General features: G+C 40.1%; 1 non-coding gene across 1 annotated transcript; it reads right to left on the bottom strand.

Moving 5' to 3' along the window:
* Positions 1–9,810: 9,810 nt before the first annotated feature.
* On the bottom strand, positions 9,811–9,917 carry LOC113610348 (U6 spliceosomal RNA). The gene has a single exon (XR_003429055.1). It is a non-coding gene; the product is annotated as a U6 spliceosomal RNA (small nuclear RNA).
* Between the last annotated feature and the right edge of the window lie 3,394 nt (positions 9,918–13,311).

Genomic DNA, 13,311 nt, shown 5'->3' with positions numbered 1-13,311 from the left:
TATGATGCACAGGATGGCCCCCGCGACCCAGTCACCCAACCCCACATGTCAGCAGCGCCAGGCTGAGAAACACTGGTTTGGAATCGGGCCAGTCAGCTTCACAGCAGCAAGAGAAACTGCCCTTGAGCTTGGCAGTTCAGCAGCTTCAGTTCTAAGAGAAGCCCCTCCCATTAAACTTCTTTGATTCCCTCCCTCCTCTCCAGCTCTGACAAATAGCTGCTTCAAAATAGTAACATGCAAAGTCTATCTTAAACACATGGAGTCAAGAGATTTAGAATTAAGTTTTAAAAATTCAAGGCTAGCACTCTGCTGTTAAAATAGACCAAGCCTGAAGGTAGGTGCCAGGGTGTGAGTTGGAGACAAAGTGTTAAGCCAAGCTTTTGACTCCGACCCTGCTGCTTTTGGCTTTTGTGGGCTTAGGTCAGACTCTCTCTGCTCTCCTGGGGTGGTTGCTCTGTGGTTTTCTTCTTACTTCTATAGAACTTAAAGAGACAAACATTGACAATATTCAGAGCAGGCCTCAATAGGGGGAGGCGTGAGCTATTTAAGGTTTGGAATCTAAATTTGTAAATCATATCTCTGATGAAATCACTAAGATGTGGCACTTCATGTTCTAGATTCTTCACACTTACAACACACTATTGTTCGTGTCACTTGCCTGTTGAGTAGAGCGATTACTTACTAATTTTGTGAGATGCAGAAGGTAAGGCGGCGTAGCCCAAAGCACAGTATTGAGAGACAGAACAGAACAAACCTCATCCCAGCCTCTCCTGCTTACATTCTGAACAAATTACATAACTACTCTGAGTCTTTCCTTCCCCTTCCATGCTACAGAGAAAAGAATCTCTATCTCATGGATGGACTCTGCACACAAAATACCAATCAATTTCTAGAACAGAGAGGCCCTTCCTACATATGAACCCCTTATCAAAAGGAGTCTGTCTTCCTGTTGAAAAAGTAAAACTAAAAAATTCTAAACCATGTATGACATGATAGCTTGCCTTGAGATTCAAGAGGATTACAAAGAGATCACCCATGATGATTTAGCCCAGTGTCAATAAATACTGGGTATATGTTTGTCGGCAAGAAAACAAAAAGAAGGACCAGGATACTAAAGGTAGAAAAGCCAAGGGCATATTCAGGACGATCAAGTTGTCACGATTAGCTAGACTACAGCATTTTCACAAGACTGTAGTCAGATGTGAAGCTGGAAAAGTAGTTGGTCTATACTAGTCAGCTATTTCCACAATAATGGGGTATAGTAAAGCACCCCGGCATTCAGTGACCCACATCACCAAGCACTTGTTCTCATGCTCATGGGTCAGCAGGTCAGTGAGGTTTGGCTGATCTCAGTTGAGCTTGGCTGGGTAGCATTGTGTTTCTCATGGCAGATCCAGAGCATAAGAACCAAGCCAATCCATGAAAAATACACTTAAGATCTTTGCTCCTGCAACATCCATTCATATTTCATTGCCAAAGCAAGTTACATGGGCTAGGGAAGTAGATACCGCCTGCAGTGAGAGAGCACAGCAAAGTTACAAGGCAAATGTATTATACCCTATTACAGTGGAGTGGAGAATTGGGACCTATAATCAAATCTATCATAAGACCATACGAGGGCAGATCTTAAAAATAGAAGTAATGAGCTGTTAAAATAAAGATTGGTCACAATAGGAAATCTTTGGAAGGAGTGAAGTGTTCAGAGCTGTGGCTGCCAACATGTGTGGAATAGATTGGAGAAAGGAGAACGTATACCAGAGGCAGTTAGAGAACACTCTGTGCCCAGGAGGAAGGGTGCCGTGTGTTTCAGAGGAGGCACTGGACAAGGAGATGAAGGGCAATGAGAAGGAGTAAATGATTTCATTATTGATTGGCCATTAGGCGGGGATAGTGGCTTTTACTTTGACTATGAAAAGGAGTCATCAGAGATAAATTTGGAAGTCAGAGGTTTGGACCTTATAGTCTAAGAGAATGGTAAAGCTACTCATAATAATACCATATACATTTTATTGAGTATGTATTGTTTACCAGACACTGTACGAAAAATGTTATTGACACTATTTTATTTAATCTTCACAATAATCCAATGAGATAGGTACAGTTTTTATCTCCATTTTTAGGATGAGGTGACTGAAGTAACCTACCTGAGATTACATACCTAGAAAGTGGTGGGATCAGGATTGAGAGATCAGCGGTCACCTCCAGAATCTATCCTATGTCACCACTCATTCATTTCCTCATTTCTTACCCGGCCATATTGCTGAAATGTTCATATTTTATATCATATTTAATTACACACCAAACTATTTCTCAGTGACCAGTAAGATAGTCTGAGTGGCAAGTGGAATTCTTTGAAATACCTGGATTTTAGAGTTAAAAGGTGTAAGGTGATGGGGACAGCAGGAATAATGGATGTCCTGGTATCCAGAGTGGTCATGACTGACATCAGTCACATCTAATTATTTTATGGAACAGACTTTTATTTGATCTTTCTGGTTTTGTAGTCCTATTTCTCACTCCCCGTAGCCTAACCACTTTGCAGGGACAAATAAAAACAAGACGCTGCCAGTAGAAATAAACACCACCTAACTTTAAAATGTGCTTCCCCTGAGTCTCAGAACTGAGCATCCATTCTGTAACTAGGAAATGCTACTTCCCCTGAAACTGGAGGGAGGACGCCAGCTCACCGAGCGTGCAGAGTTCACATCTGACTCGTCCCCAGGTTCCTGCTCTCCTCCTCTCGCAATGTGGGGGATGAAGCCTCCACACTGAAAGGTTCTCTGAGTTTATGGCCAAGTCATCAGCACCACGTGCTTTCAACTCCTCCATTTCTTCCCAAATTTTCAGCCAATCTTTGAATCATATTGGCTATCTTTGGGGAGCAGTAAACAGAAAAGTGGAAAAAGATTTTAAAATATCCTCTTTAATGAGTCTCTTTAAATATCCTCTTCAATCAGTAGCTTGATACTTAATTATTCCCTTTTAGAAAAGCCTCTTTCAGTGACTGAGATCCAAGGAGAGCATTCTGGATTTTGATACTGAAGGAGAAGGAACATAGGGTCCTGGGATTGTGTGTTTCAGAAAGAGTGCTAAAAGTGGTTTCTATAGGTTACATTGAAAAGATTTAAATGAAAGATCTTCCTGACTACTACAGGAAGGAAGAAAAGAATGCCATTTTTCTTTTTCTTGCTAAGAATCTGTGAGCTTCTTATTCTGTCTTCCGTGATGAAGGGGTAGGCCCAGCATTGTCTTGAGGAGACCAGTAGACACCAAAGCCAGTATCAACACCAGCCGTGCAGGTTAGCACCTGCCAGGTAGCATGGCAGGTGACACCTCTGACATCCCACCTCAATTATTTCCTAAGCAAGTTTTTGTTTTTCTTTTTCTAATACACTGCCAATTTAAAAGGTGCCAATTTTGACAACCTTCTTGCTCTTTTTAAAAGAAGGCTGGGATTGGGAGGGAGGCAAAGATGAAGATTCATCTGTGGCTTGTAGAGATGATCTCATTTTAGTTTCATGGAAATCAATGAACTATTCAATTACAGATGGAAGCAAGTTTGTTTCAGGGTTCACCATAGATGACTTAGAAAAAGAACTCAGGACAATATGGGAAGGAAGAACAATGATGGGTTAAATTTTTAAAAATGACAGTAAATGTGTAAGTGTGGTCAAACTATATTTATAAGGATGACTTCTGTGATGGCGCAGAGTTTCAAGACACAATCTCCTCTAGTGATGAATGATTTTAGGCAAGTCATTTAATTTCCTTGCCCCTCAGTTTCCTTCTGTCTCAAGTACAGGCAGTAATAACTTCCCTGTTCATTTCTTTAGGTTATTTAAAATTTGAAAGTGCTTTGAAAATTGTGTAGTGCAGAGTATCATTATTCATATTATAAAAATTACCAAAGTGGGCTTAGCCTATTTTATCTAAGTTTAATTAAAATTCCTTAAAATAATATTTTATCTGAATTTATAAAAATTAATGCAACCTGTTTTATTATGAAAAACTATTACAATAAGCATGATTTGGTAGAAAGAGTAGTGAACTTGGAGTTAGAAGACCTTGGTTTAGGTATTACTCCCTTCGATTTTTAGGGTATATGGGGAAGCCTTTGAAAAGGATAGAAAGGATAGAGAAAGGATAGAGTTCCATAGAAGTGGAACTTATCATTTTACTGAGAATATGAGTTATTTGTGAGTTGGGTGACAAAATTTTACTGAAAAGATAACCAGAAGCACTAAACTCTGCATACACTCTTGCATGAAATTTCCCCTTACACCATTATATTTTCACTAACTAAGTTAGAGAGGGAAATATTAAATATATCTTATCTCAAAGATGTTATTCTCAAAAGATATAGCAACAGATGTTTGCTGGTTTCTCCCCATCCCCCTCCCTAATAGCTCCTGCTAACACATATCACAGGTCTCCATAAACCCTTCCCTGAGTTACTCCCAACCCAAGAGGTTCCCACATGGGTCCAGTTACTACATGACATCTGCACTCTGTCTTTTCCCCAAACATTCTGTTTAGCACCCTCATGCCCTCAGGTGCCTCTTCCGTTGGGCAGCCCCACTGGACGTGATTCCAGGCAGCACTGTCCCACCTGGGCTACCACCTGTCTGCTGACTATGAGTTCTCTGCTGCTGTTTGTGCGCTGGTCCTCAAGCACCCAAAGTTGCAGAAATCTCTGTGTGAGCTGGGCACAGAAGAGGCAAGATGCAGTCTGCCACATTATATATATATATATATATATATATATATATATATATATATATAAACAAAGATTATAACTTGGAGAAAGCTCAGTCCTTAATGATTGGGATCCCTAGTAGGTTCGCATTAAGGCACAGCTAAATTAAAGTTACCATCCCAGAATGTAAATTGGTGCAGCCACTGTGGAGAACAGTATGGAGGTTCCTTACAAAACTAAAAATAGAGCTACCATATGATCTAGCAATACAACTTCCAGGCATATATATGTAGAAACTATAATTCAAAAAGATACATGCACCCCAATGTTCATTGCAGTGCTGTTTACAATAGCCAGGACACGGAAGCAGCCTAAATGTCCATCAAGAGATGAATGGATAAAGAAGATGTGATACATACATACAATGGAATATTACTCAGCCATAAAAAGTAATGAAATACTGCCATTTGCAGCAACATGGATGGACCTGGAGATTATCATACTAAGTGAAGGAAGTCAGACAGAGAAAGACAAATATCATATGATATCGCTTATATGAGTAATCTAAAAAATAAATGATACAAATGAACTTATTTAAAAAACAGAAACAGACTTCAAAAACAAACTTATGGTTACCAAAGGGGAAAGGTGGGAGTTGGGGGGTGAGGGATAAATTGGGAGTTTGGGATTGACATATACATACTACTATATTTAAAACAGATAACCAACAAGGACAGGGAAATCTGCTCAGTATTCTGTAATAACATAAATGGGGAAAGAATTTGAAAAAGAATAACTTTGCTGTACACCTGAAACTTATACAACATTGTTAATCAACTATAGCCCAATATAAAATAAAAATTAAGAAAAAAAAAAAGTACCACCCCAGACTCTGGATGCTCTACCCTCAGAAAATCAAGATAAGGTGGATCCTTCTCGAGGACACAGCATTGCTTCCTTCAGAGAGCCCTCTCCTAAACCAAAAAACCTGACTCATCAAAGAGGTCAAGAGAGCCTAAGAGCAAAGCTTCAAACTTCAAGTTCCTTTATATGTCTAAGACTTCATTTCATTCCTTAATTTCTTTGAAGCAAAGTCTTGTATTTTACACTCTCTGTTTTACATGCTTTGGAAAGATAGAACAAAATCTCCACCTGTTCTAATGAACAAAGCATGACAGATGACCAAAAGCGTGAAAGCCAAAACCATGTGAAAAACTGCCTAAAAGATGAGAAGCCCATTTGGAGGGAAAATATGTGGGCTGCTACTGGGAGTTTCTCACTATTCAGTTTTTTACATAGGCTTTTGCAAAGGGGAAAATGTTATGAGGAGGTGAAGTGTGGAGATCTAGTCAAGATTTCTTTAAAACTTTTTAAAAGTCAGATTGCTATTGATCTATGGAAATATCATTTGCAAATATTTAAAGTCCCCTCCAAAATAACCCCCAATTCAATCTGGTTGGAAAACATGATATGCAAGAGCAAATCAATCACATAAAAAAGCAATGGCAGACCCCTACAGCCCAGAGGGTGACAAGCAAGAGAAGGGTGAACATGATGGTTGGTGGCTGGGAGGAAGAAGCAGAAATGTTGCTTGGAATCTCATTTCTCAACACTAGAACAATGATAACAACTGTAGTGGGAACTTTGAAGTACATCACCAAAGCTTTGAAATTCTCGTTTCTTGGTGGCAGTCTTCACAGATCCTTTCTGTACAAAATGCTGAAATTTATTGTCATCATAGATACTATTTTATTATTATCTTTGAAGATTGATGTTGCAAAATAGAAATAGAATTAGTTTATCATGGTGGGATGCAACTAGAGATGATCATAGTAAGTGAAGTAAGTCAGAAAGAGAAAGACAAATACTATATGATATCACTTATATATGGAATCTAAAATATGGCACAAATGAACTTATCTACAAAGCAGAAACAGGCTCACAGACATAGAGCACAGACTTGTGATTGCCAAAGGGGAGGCGGGTGGGGAAGGGATGGATTGAGAGTTTGGAATTAGTAGATGCAAACTATTAGATATAGGATGGAAAAACAGCAAGGTCCTACCGTGTAGCACAGGGAACTATATTCAATATCCTGGAATAAACCATGATGGAAAAGTATACAGAAAAGAATGTATATATAGGTATAACTGAGTCACTTTGCTGTACAGCAGAAATTAACACAACATTGTAAATCAACTATCCTTCAATAAAAAAATAAATTTAAAAAAGTTATCATGGTGAACAAATTCCTACATGGTATTTCTAATTGCTTTCATTTGTTCCAATTTTTGTCAGATTTATCAATGAGTGCATTTATTCACTAAAGGGAATAAGGAACCCACACAATGCAGAATTGGGCACAAAACTCACTGGATTTCTTCAACCCACTCCTGTACCTTTTGCTTTTTTGGTTTTTCTGAAATGGATGCATAATTGAGACTGATGGGCCATGTACTATGCTGCTAAAGGTGACATTTTTTAGACAAAAGCAAGTCATCCTAGGGTATCCCTGGTGGCGCAATGGTTAAGAATCCGCCTGCCAATTCAGGGGACACGGATTCGAGCCCTCATCTGGGAAGATCCCACATGCTGCAGAGCAACTAAGCCCACACGTCATAACTACTAAGCCTGCTCTCTAGAGCCCACGAGCTACAATGACTGAGCCCATATACCACAACTACTGAAACTCGTGTGCCTAGAGCCCATGCTCTGCAACAAAAGAAGCCACCGCAGCGAGAAGCCCACGCACCACAATGAAGAGTAGCCCCCATTCGCTGGAACTAGAGAAAGCCCATGCACAGCAACAAAGATCCAATGCAGCCAAAAAAAGAAAAGAAAAGGAACAAAAATCAAGATATAATGGCAGAGCAAAGCCAGATCATACACCAAAAATCTAATTAATTGAAAAAATAAAAGGAAAGACAAGGTGTATATGTATATAACTTGTCTAGGTGCCATGGTACGCATGGTTCTATATATATATATAAACTTAGACAAAGTACTTCATATCAAGCTTCGAAACAGAGAGCCATACTTCCCAGTGATTTACACGGCTTCCAAAATTTAAGAAAACCCACTAAGAATGAAAGCAACATAATTTGAAACATCAAGAAAGAAAATGGACTTAGCCAAAGACAACGTCCCAGTCATAGAGGAAAGTTTTCAAATGATCAGGACTTCCCTGGTGGCGCAGTGGTTGAGAGTTCGCCTGCCAATGCAGGGGACACGGGTTCGTGTCCCGGTCCGGGAAGATCCCACATGCCGTGGAGTGGCTGGGCCCGTGAGCCATGGCCGCTGAGCCTGCGCATCCAGAGCCTGTGCTCCGCAATGGGAGAGGCCACAACAGAAAGAAGAGGGCCGACCGCCAAAAAAAAAAAAAAAAAAAAAAAAAGATCAAAGATATTGCAGGAAAAAAAATGACAAAGAGGTTAAAAACTATTAAGGAGATGAAAGATAATAGATATGGAAGATAGGTCACAATGATTAAATATACATATAATTTGCTATTTGAAAACAAAAATAAAACTGATGGAATTGAAAAAAATATTTATTAAAGAAGCTATTCCCCAAACAATGGGAGACTAAATCTACATATCAATAAGGAACAAGAAAATTCAGGAAATTTAATACCAAAAAACGAGGGGAGCTGGGAGAGGGAGAGAGAAGGACGGACTCTTGAAGTCACCGTATTGAAAAGTGCTCCTGCGTGTGCACATGAACATGTGATGGACACGAGAGGAAACCCACTGCCTTCAGACTCCTCCAGAACAATGGTGGCATTCAAAATTAAAGAAACAAAACCTCTCAAATGTGCAAAAACTATTTGATGGCAAAATTCAGCTAAAAAAGGGATGAGTCAAATTAAGAAAATTAGAAAGAAAAACCTTGCTTTAAAGAATTTGTCATAATTTTGAACCTAATAAAGCAACAATAAACCTCATTTTGGGAATAAGAGAGAACAGAATGACCATAACTATGGCACACCCATATGCAGCCACCAAACAAAATGAGGAAGAATTTTCATAAGCTGAAATGGAAAAGTGTGCATGATATATTTAGTTAAGAAAGATATGTGAAAATAATTTTATGGTTCGACTAATTTGCAGAGGTAGAGAGAGAGGGAGATAGTGTCTGACATATAGTAGATAATAAATATTTAACAAATGATTAAATCTCAAATATGTCTAAAAATTTTAAGAAGGACACAGAAAGACACTCTTCTGTTTAATTTCTGCTGGATAGTTTCTGAGAAATCAAAATCTTTATGTTCTTTAGGAATTGTACTTAAAATACTAAAGCCATTGTTTATTGAATTGACAGAGTTTGCCACCAGGAGCTCAGCCTCCAAAGCACTGAAGCAAAGAGTAAAAGGGAACCAGGGTGGTCTGGGGGGAGCACTGACGTATGTGCTACAAACTACACCTTAAACAGCATAAGAATTTAAAATGTCACACTGACGGTCTAAGGAACAGAGGAGAAAACCCATTCAGAAGCTCGTTTTTACTAAGAATTTAGGATAAAATAAAAATGGCGTTTCAAATCAGTAGGGAATCCAATAGCCAAAAATAAGTGGGTCAATCTGGGGGCAAATAGTTACATACCATGAGAAAAATAAATTTTGCAATAATTTGCTAAAATAAATTTCAAATGTGTTAGAAATGTTGATGTTTAAGAAACATCAGAACACTAACAGAAAATTCCACAGGAGGGTTTTTTTTTTTAACATCTTTATTGGAGTATAATTGCTTTACAATGGTGTGTTAGTTTCTGCTTTATAACAAAGTGAATCAGCTATACGTATACACACATCCCCATATCTCCTCCCTCTTGCGTCTCCCTCCCACCCTCCCTATCCCACCCCTCTAGGTGGTCACAAAGCACTGAGCTGATCTCCCTGTGCTATGCAGCTGCTTCCCACTAGCTATCTATTTTACATTTGTTAGTGAATATATGTCTATGCCACTCTCTCACTTCGTCCCAGCTTACCCTTTCCCATCCCTGTGTCCTCAAGTCCATTCTCTATGTCTGCATCTTTATTCCTTTCCTGCCCTTAGGTTCTTCAGAACCATTTTTTTTTAATTTTTAGATTCCATATATGTGTGTTAGCACACAAAAATATGGAATGCTTCACGAACTTGCGTGTCATCCTTGTGCAGGGGCCATGTTAATTTTCTCTGTATTGTTCCAATTTTAGTAGATGTGCTGCCAAAGCGAGCACCACAGGAGAGTATTTGTATAATCTTTGAGTAAGAAAGATCTTACTTTAATGTGATCCTATGAACAACAAAAACAATTTATAAACATCTTTACTGGAGTATAATTGCTTTACAATGTTGTGTTAGTTTCTGCTGTATAACAAAGTGAATCAGCTATATGTATATAATATCTTCATATCCCCTCCCTCTTGCATCTCCCTCCCACCCTCCCTATCCCACCCCTCTAGGTAGTCACAAAGCACTGAGCTGATCTCCCTGTGCTATGCAGCTGCTTCCAACTAGCTATCTATTTTACATTTGGTAGTGTACATATGTCAATGCTACTCTCTCACTTAGTCCCAGCTTACCCTTCCCCCTCCCATGTCCTCAAGTCCATTCTCTACTTCTGCGTCTTTATTTCTGTCCTGCCCCTAGGTTCATCAGAACCATTTTTTTTTTTAGATTCCATATATATATGTTAGCATACAGTATTTGTATTTCTCTTTCTCACTTACTTCACTCTGTATGACAGTCTCTAGGTCCATCCTCCTCACCACAAACAACTCAATTTCATTTCTTTTTATGGCTGAGTAATATTCCATTGTATATATGTGCCACATCTTCTTTATCCATTCATCTGTCGACAGACACTTAGGTTGTTCCGTCTCCTGGCTATTGTAAATAGTGATGCAATTAACATTGTGGTACATGACTCTTTCTGAATTATGGTTTTCTCAGGGTATATGCCCAGTAGTGGGATTGCTGTGTTGTATGGTAGTTCTATTTATAGTTTTTTAAGGAACCTCCATACTGTTTTCCACAGTGGCTGTATCAATTTACATTCCCACCAACAGTGCAAGAGAGTTCCCTTTTCTCCACACCCTCTCCAGCATTTATTGTTTGTAGATTTTTTGGTGATGGCCATTCTGCCCGAGTAAGGTGATACCTCATTGTGGTTTTGGTTTGCATTTCTCTGATGATTAGTGATGTTGAACATCCTTTCATGTGTTTGTTGGCAATCTGTATATCTTTTTTGGAGAAATGTCTATTTAGGTCTTCTGCCCATTTTTTGATTAGGTTGTTTGTTTTTTTTGACTTTGAGCTGCATGAGCTGCTTGTATATTTTGGAGATTAATCCTTTGTCACTTGCTTCGTTTGCAAATATTTTCTCCCATTCTGAGGGTTGTCTTCTCATCTTGTTTATGGTTTGCTGTGCAAACCTGTTAAATTTCTTTGCTGTGCAAAAGCTGTTAAATTTCATTAGGTCCCATTTGTTTATTTTTGTTTTTATTTCCATTTCTCTAGGAGGTGGGTCAAAAAGGATCTTGCTGTGAGTTATGTCATAGAGTTGAATGAAAATTTTAAAAGGGAATTAAAATGACTGCACAGCAAAAGGATCATTTAATAAAAAACATATTTGACAAATAACTGAATTTCTCACTTACCACAGGCACTAAAATTGGAATCACTGAGAAAGAGATAAGACAAAAGTGTTCAAAACTTCCTCCTGCAGGTAGTGGAAGCAGCGACAGCAGCTGGGCCTCCCACACCATCCCCACTATGGAAGCCCCAGGGAACAGACTGGGAGGAGACCCAGAAATCCTGAAATCAAAGGGTCTCTTCCACAGAGGAAGGTACTGAAGCCCAGAGATGGTGAGTGACCTGCTATTGGTCAAACACAAGCCAGACATCACTTTTCAGTTTCTGTTTTTACCCATGAGCTCTCATAAGAGTCAAGACAGTCCTGAGAACCATTCTTTTCCCTCTGCCACTGGATCACACGGAACAGCGATCAAGAGATTCAGGCTTTTGGTTAAATTTCATAAGGAAATTAGTCATGCCCAGGATCAAAGTATAACTAATAACTCGCTGTAACTTTATTGACACCTTAGGTATCTGCATGGTCACCACAGTATCTCACAGATAAAAGGGGACTAGCTTTATGAGCCCCAATCGCCCCTAAGGCACACTTGGAATCCCAGGGACCAAGGTGAAGGTAGGTGTCAATTTCCAGTGTGTGTGCTGCCGGCGCAGTTTCTCTCTGACCCCAGTGGGATGTCCTATACTTCATCCCAGTCTTCACAACGGCTACTCAGAGGTGGCATCAGATCCCACAGGGTAAGGGGTTGTCACCTGTTCTTCTGACCCACTGGCTATAGATCAGGGGTTCCAACAACCACCTCCTTGGATTCAATTAGTTTGCTAGAGCAGCTCACAGAACTCAGAGAAACACTGTATACTTACTAGATCACTGGTTTATTAGAGAAGGATACAACTTAGGAACAGCTGGATGGAAGAGAGGCCAAGGGCCTAAGGGCCTCGTTTAGGGAAAGGGCGTGGAGCTCCTGCACCCTCCCCCAAACCTCCACGTGTTCACCAACCAGAGCTCTGGGGTTTTATGGAGGCCTCATCACAGAGGTGCAATTGATTAAATCTTTGGCCATTGGTGATTGAACTCAATCTCCAGCCTTTTCCCTCCACAGCGGCTTGTAGGAGGAGGGGGAAACTGAACTCTCCAATCACACGGTTGGTTCCAGCCCCACCCCCAGGTAAGGTCCAAAAGTCACTTCATTAACATAACAAAAGACACCTTTGTCACTCTTATTTAGGAAATTCCAAGGGTTTTAGTAGCTCTGTGCCAGAAAAGGGGACAAAAACCAAATATATGTATTTCTTTTCCTAAATCACAATATGACAAAAGATATCTCCCAGGGTTCAGAGCAACTCCAAAAGTCTCAGATGGCTTGGTTTTCCAGCTTCTCCCAAGCACCTGTACCCGGTCTCTGGGTGCTTTATGACCTGACCAGTTTGTCCATACTGGTGGAACATCTGCATTCCCCTTTCCCAGCCTACTTTATGTCTTCCTTACAATGATGCAATCACACCGTTCATAAAAAGCAGGTGAGAAGACAGCCTGCCCCATGTTGGGGTAAGCTGTAAACTACAGCGGTGGTTTGGCAAGAAACCACATCAGTGAGAACATCTTGTCTGTTTTGGTCCCAGCCGGCAGGACTGAGAGAAGGCAGCCACCCCGGGGCCCCGACCCCACTCAGCCAACCCGGGTAGGGCATCTGCTGAGGACTCACTGCTTTCTTTTTCCCTCTCCCCTCCTACCTTGATGTCACTGGCTTTGTTTTACTTCCCCACCTGCTACATATGTTTATTGACTGTGCACAGAGGCACTGGGACTCCAAAGGGACCTCCATTCTACAGAATCAAACGTTGTCAGGCACAAACCCTAGTACTGAAAAGTCACTATAGAACCAATTACACTTGTTGGTATGATGGTGGCATACCAGTGGTCTGCCACTGCTCACAATCACTGCCAAAGTCCCGTGTGGGATCTGATCTCTTTCAGAGACAGTCAACAAAGTGCAAAGATTTAAACACTTCTTCTGCAGGTACAGACATTTTTTT

This window comes from Aethalodelphis obliquidens, unplaced genomic scaffold (assembly GCF_003676395.1).
Source record: "Aethalodelphis obliquidens isolate GAN/ISIS:26980383/991018 unplaced genomic scaffold, ASM367639v1 scaffold62, whole genome shotgun sequence".
In the NCBI taxonomy this organism is placed as follows: domain Eukaryota; kingdom Metazoa; phylum Chordata; class Mammalia; order Artiodactyla; family Delphinidae; genus Aethalodelphis; species Aethalodelphis obliquidens.
The sequence above is the reverse complement of the archived record's forward strand: the minus strand, read 5'-3'. Positions and strand labels throughout refer to the sequence as shown.